At 39.9% G+C, this 6,323-nt stretch overlaps 1 long non-coding RNA gene across 1 annotated transcript; it reads left to right on the forward strand.

Annotated features, from left to right (window-relative positions):
- Positions 1-1,367: 1,367 nt before the first annotated feature.
- LOC106491201 (uncharacterized) lies at positions 1,368-3,667 on the forward strand. Its single transcript, XR_001293738.1, has 3 exons — positions 1,368-1,395; positions 3,332-3,475; positions 3,625-3,667. It is a non-coding gene; the product is annotated as an uncharacterized lncRNA (long non-coding RNA).
- Positions 3,668-6,323: the final 2,656 nt, after the last annotated feature.

The following is a 6,323-nucleotide window of genomic DNA, read 5'->3' on the forward strand; positions in this document are numbered from 1 at the left end:
TGGCTCATTCCCATGAACATTAATGTCAGAAGCAGGGCTGTGGTATGGATGCATAACACAGGCTATACTCCTTTCCTTGTGGCAATCTTTTCCAAAAGTGGTACTTGCAACGATGGGGTTGTTTGGGATATCCTTGTAAGGAGGAGATGTGATGTTTGGAATGGGGGAGGAGAAGACTGTAAGTTTTTCTGCAAGTGTCAATATAAAACCGTTCATTTTATTCTTCGGCTGGTATGGCCAAGAAATAATGTTCTGGAGGAGTCCCTGCCATATCTGTTATAACCCTGGAATGCTATTAAGCTGTCATAGATAACTACAAGATGTCATACAGCCTTTATATTTTACCCACTGGCTTTTTTTCTTAATACCTTTTATATTCTTCAATGCTTTTACCTGTCATGGTTCAGAGCTTTGATTCAAATAAATTTTTAGAAACCTAGATGCCTTGTCTTAAGCTTCTTCAAACTCCGTTGGCTAGAAATATGCCTTGATAAATATCTTGAGTTTTGTTCAGCAAGGACTATCTTGAGAAAAGTCTTTAATATTTCAATAGTTTCATTCTGTGAAAAACAGGCGTATCTGTGTTTCTAATATATGAGTTCAGTGTTAAGTTCTGAGCAAACCTTTTGCTTTCACTGGTAAATACTGATTCATGCAATCTATATTTTTAATGGGAAATTTTTGAAGAATTTCTAAATGTGACATTTTATTAGATAAAAACCTTGGAGCTTGTCACTGTTTCACTTCACTACTTAAAGAGTGAAAAGTAAACTTTTTTTTCAAGAGGCTGGCTTTTTATCCCAATGTAAAATCTGTATACAGAGTTCATACCTGTCATTTAGTAAAGTGTGAGGGGGTGAGGGAGGGACTATTCAGGTGTTAAGACCCTGAGCGCAACCTCTTCTCCCCCTGCAGGGGTCTGGCTGCAGGTGCTCATGGCCAGCTGTGATATCGCTCGGCTGTGTCACCTTGCATCACGCTGCTCTAAAAAGAGGTGTGTAAAAAAAGAGGTGTGAGAGAACTGGTGGGGGGCTTCTTTTGCTGCAGTGTTGCTCTGGCCCTCCCCTTGGTCCTTGTCTGTGCTACTTTGCAGCTGTACCTTTGCCTGGCTGTGTATCTTGCTCATCCTGGCCTGCAACTTCACTTTCCGGCTTGACCTCGGACCTGCCTCTTTTCTCCGGACTCGCCTGGGGATCCCTGGCCCGGTGGCTGAACCTGGTTAGTGTCACCGGCCTTGAACTGCTCTTTGTGTTTGGGTGCTGAGGGGCTGCATCCTTCCGTGGGTGAGGCTGCTGCCCTGTGCCTGCCTTGGTGTCGCCTTGGCTCCCGGCTTCCCTTCCCTTGCAGAGCAGCTCTCTCCTGTGGCTCCTCAGCAAGAGACATGAAGCCATTATGGTGAGGCCAGTAACTTGACTTTGCAGACTGAGTAACCAGCCCTAAATGGTGAGGGAGGCTGCATTGGACCATCCATCCTTCACTCTCTGGATGCCAATGTGTTTTACAGTTGGCCACCATTATGCATCTTGAATTTGTCTGGTAGGCTATTTTGAAACCAGAAGAAGTGTGGGGGGGAAAGCCAATTTTATTTCTGGTGTAATAAAAAAAAATTCTTATTTTAGTCAGAGCATATAGATAATAATATACAAATGTGGGAGAACCATTATGATTTTGTCAGTGCATATGTTCCCAGTTCAGAACTTACCAGGGAGGTGCAGAAAGTTATGAATCTGATTATCTCACTGCGGAGAGGAGCTAGTGGAGACTTATTTTGATTTCAGAATTATTTGGGAGAAAAAGTTTTTTTTCTTCACTCATGTCTCTTCAAAGAACCACCATTTTCACTTTCACCTTGAAATTAGCTTTATCAAGTCAGTTATATTAAGCTTGATTGCAGCATGGCAGAGATTAGACCAGTGTCTAGCCTCAACAGAAAAAATAGTTTAATTTGATACTGTTTATTTCAGTCAAAATAAAATGGTCTCAAACTTTGACTTTCTAAAAAATATATATATATATAGCTTTGGGGCATCTGAAATATCCTCTCCAGAATATGAAAAATCCTGATAACATACATAGTTAACAGCATAAATGCAAATTCAAAACATAAAAATTATTAATAAATATATAGACTACTTTGTTCTTGCAATGTTTCAGTTTGTTGCTGTGGATGAAATCCAGTTGGGAGAAGACTTGCTTAGAGTGGAAGGTCTATTGGGATCATATTCAAACACTTGGATAAGTACCTGGAGTTCTCATGGCCTTTTACCAAAACTAGATTCTAGACTCCTATATTTTGCCATGACCAAGCACTATGCAAAACTGGGGAACATCTGTGTTTATTTTTTCTTGATAATCTTCAGAGTAACTGCAATGGTTAAGGAGGAAAAGCTTCTCAAATTGTGAGTCTAACTTACTGTCTCTAGAGAATTTTACCTCCCATTTGCCAATTTATAGTGACATGCCTTGCAGATGGCCTACCAGCAACTAACATTTAGTGCAGCTGTCCATATATCAGGCATACAGGTTCCAGAATATACTAGCCAGTTTCATTTGCTGGACACTCAGCTAATGGAAACACTGGATTGATTTATTGTTGCATAATTTTACAAAAAGAGTGATCAGTTCCACTGCACTCAGGCTCTTTCAGTTCAGGTTCAGCACTAGACCCAGATGCCTAGTGGTGTTTTATTTGCCTATATTTTATGGGTTAATACTGTGTCTTTACCTTCTACTGTGATTAACATAGTGCTGACAGACTCAGCTCAAACTGAGATCAGATCTCAGACCTGATCAAACTGGACAGATCTCAGCAAACTGAGATTTCAACAAAGATAATGGGAACTGGGTTGCAAAGTGGAGAGAAAAAGAACTTGCCACATTAAGGAGGGAAAAGGCAAAAAATGTTAACTGGTATTGATTGTTATGGTACAGGCAGATATTAAATGTACACAGCAGACAGTTATGGTACAATTAGAATTATAGAGCTGGCCTTTCACCTCAATTAAAGGGAAACCTGGTGTAGGTGATGCGATAAGGAAGGGAACTGTTCTCTTTCCTTTCATCTTATGAAGTGCTTCTTTGCTTCCAGGGACTGTTTACTCAGGTCATTCACCTGCCTTGAGATGAGGTGTTCACTCTTTGTCTTTCCTCCCAGAGAGCCCCTGCTTAGTAACAAGAAGAGAAAGGGTAGACTTTGAAAACTGGGAAGAAATCTCAGAGAGGGCAAAAAGGAACAAATTAAACCTCAATTGCTATTACGTGTTGCAGCTCTTCTGACTTCAGTGAGCTTCTTCAGGCACTCTCCACTAATCTATCCTTGATCGTCCTTTAGAGCCAAAGTGATCTCCCAGCACCACTGAGTGACTCATTGGAAGAACTGGAAAGGGCCTGGATGTCGTGACTTCTGCTCTAGCTCCTCAAATCCCTGTTCAGCTCCTTTCCAAATGAGCTTTGGAGATCTACCCACCTAAAGAAGGTACTTCAGCACCACAGAACAGCTGTTTCTCACCAATATCCATAACTTGTTTAACAGAATCTGATGATATATGTAGAAATGTCTTTCATTATTATTAATGCTGGAACAAAAGCTGGTAGATCATCTTGTCACTTTTCATTCCCTGTCAGTATCATCAGGAATCATCGTTTCTTGACGGGCTGTTGACTTTGTGGATGAAGGGAGGATGAACTTTTTGATACAGAGACACTACTGAACCCAGTGTTGAAAATTGAATTAAAATAAAAAGGTCTCAAGAGTGCTTTCTGTGTTAAGTTAAATTGTCCAGTTGACTCCACACTTTTGCACTGATTGATGTTTGATGACAGGACTGATTGACCTTATTTGCCTCTTCAAATGACACCTTGCCCATTGCTGGTTAGTGAGAGTCTCTTCCATTCCCAAGGGCAATGGCTGATATATAAACAGGATCACAATGGTGCCTAGTGACAGGACAAGAGGGAACGGGCACAAAGTGAAATACAGGAAATTCTATTTAAACTTAAGAGAACACTTTTTACTGTGCAGGTGGTTGAACACTGGAACGAGTTGCCCAAGAGGTTGTGGAGTCCCCGTCCTTGGAGATATTCAAAACCCAGCTGGACGCAATCCTGTGTAACCTGCTCTAGTTGACCTGGCTTGAGCGGGGGGGGGGTTGGACCAATGATCTCCAGAGGTGCCTTCCAGCCTCAACTGTTCTGTGATTCTGCCAACATACATCAGAGTGTAAATATATATATGGGAGTGAGGCTTGTATATTCTATATGTAAGTGTAAAAAGATTGACCTGTTTAACCTCAAAATAATCACATATACATAAGAAATCAATATTAATGTGCAACTATAGAGTAGATGGGCGTACCTCTAAAAGATTGACCAAGATGATCTGTGTGAACTGAATGCTAAGTTAAATTTGGGCTCAAGTCCAGAGAGTATGTCTGAAGCTACAACATTCTTGGCCTTGTATGCATTTTTAATCCAAAGTGACTGAAATTTTTGCAAGACCAGCTGATTCATGTGTCTTGGATGTTTTCTCCCACCTCTTCTAGCAAGGTTCTCCCAGAGAAAATCTATTGTCTTCCAGTTTTAGGGACATACACTTTAGCCCCTGTTGCGGGAGTTAGTTTGTTTTTTGTCCAACTCTGACTGTTTACCAGTGGTTCAAATTTTATTTGCTGCTTTGTATCTAACCTGTTTGATGGAACACATTCCTTTGGTGTGCGGCAGGAGTGAATAACTGGAAACTGAAATGAATGAAGGACTCCTTATGGTAAGTATGGAAGCATATTCAGTTATTTGCATCTTAACATTTTTCAAACTTGTTCCTATGGGATATTTCTAGAAAACAGTACATCAGCTTTGGTTTAAGCTCATTAGCTGCTTGTGTTTATTAAAATGAGCACTGTTCCATCTTCCCGTGTTTCCCATAATGATATCACAGTTGATTTGGTTTTGTCTTTAAGCAAATCAAAACTTTTTTCTACTGAAATCTTAAGTTTCTCTGGCACTGGACCAACACAAAATTTGTCTAAATGTTGAGTGTGCCCAGTGTATAGATCAATTGATCCTACTTCTCGTTTTATTAATAATTGAAGGGGTTTTGCAGACTTAGGGATTTGGAAATATGGACACACATTTTGTCAAGGCAAATCAGAAACAGACATTCTTATAGGCTGAAACTTTTCTTCTGATATTAAGACTTTACATCAAATTGCTACTGAGCTGTACTGTGTACTTATTCAAAATCTTGTGGGTGGTAAGGTGTACTTTTGGGCACCTGAGAACTTAGGGGTTTTTTTTGTTTGTTTGTTTGTTTTTTTGTTACTTTGGGGACAAGTGTGCATTCCTGACACATGACTGAGTTTGAAATAGTGAGGAGCAGAGAACTCTGATTATAACCTCAGATCAGTAAGTGTTACATCTTCATTACAGCACATGGTGATGCAATAGGTGCTCCATACACATCCAGCTCTCTTTAAAAGTTTATGAGTTTAATCACTGAAATACTGTGTCCTTAGGAAAAGCAGTAGATATAAGTATATTTGCTTAATTAGCAATTTGTGATTCTGCAAAAATTCAGTCCCAGCCATGCATGAGCAAAGGTGCAAAATGGACTCTGGCAACATCTGTGTTTCCAAGACATTCCATCTGAGGACGGCACCAGAGTTTGTAAAGGTCATGAAAGATTTTTGTGCCCACAGAACAAATTGTTCTTGCTAAGATATTCTGTGTCTGGACTTGACTGACTGGTGAATAATTAAAAGGGAGGGAGTTTATCTGCCATCATTTGGAGAAAAAAATCCTATTCAAACTTTGGGGTTTTTGTGACCAATTCTTATGCAAGTATTCTGCTTATTAACAAGATCCTGTAAGATGTTCCCCACAAGTTAGGAAAATGATTCTCTATTTCAAATTGATCCTCTTTATTGAAAACCACAGAAGGGTTCTTGCAATATTTAATTTCTAACAAGAGGCTTGTATTGCATTCAGGTGGTGATAAACTTCCTTTGCAAAGCTGCCAGACAGCTATGGCTGAATTATTTGAGGGGTCTGAAGCTTGGAGTGCAAGTCTAGATCCTGATATGAAAATACTATCCTAAACATTTTCAGGAGTTCCTGCAAAAAAGTCTAAGTTCTGAAGGGATTGTAGGGGGATGAAATACTTTTACTCTTGAGCTTTTCCACTTTCCGCAGTTAATCAGCAGCATGGATATATCTTCTCTGCTTTAGTGAAGATGAGCCTAGGCAGGTGAGCCTTTCAGAATTTCACTTCTGCACAGTCGGCCTGACACATTTTCAAAAGCACTAATTTAATTTTTAAAACAAACATC

The sequence above is a fragment of the Apteryx mantelli genome, chromosome 2 (assembly GCF_036417845.1).
Source record: "Apteryx mantelli isolate bAptMan1 chromosome 2, bAptMan1.hap1, whole genome shotgun sequence".
Classification (NCBI taxonomy): domain Eukaryota; kingdom Metazoa; phylum Chordata; class Aves; order Apterygiformes; family Apterygidae; genus Apteryx; species Apteryx mantelli.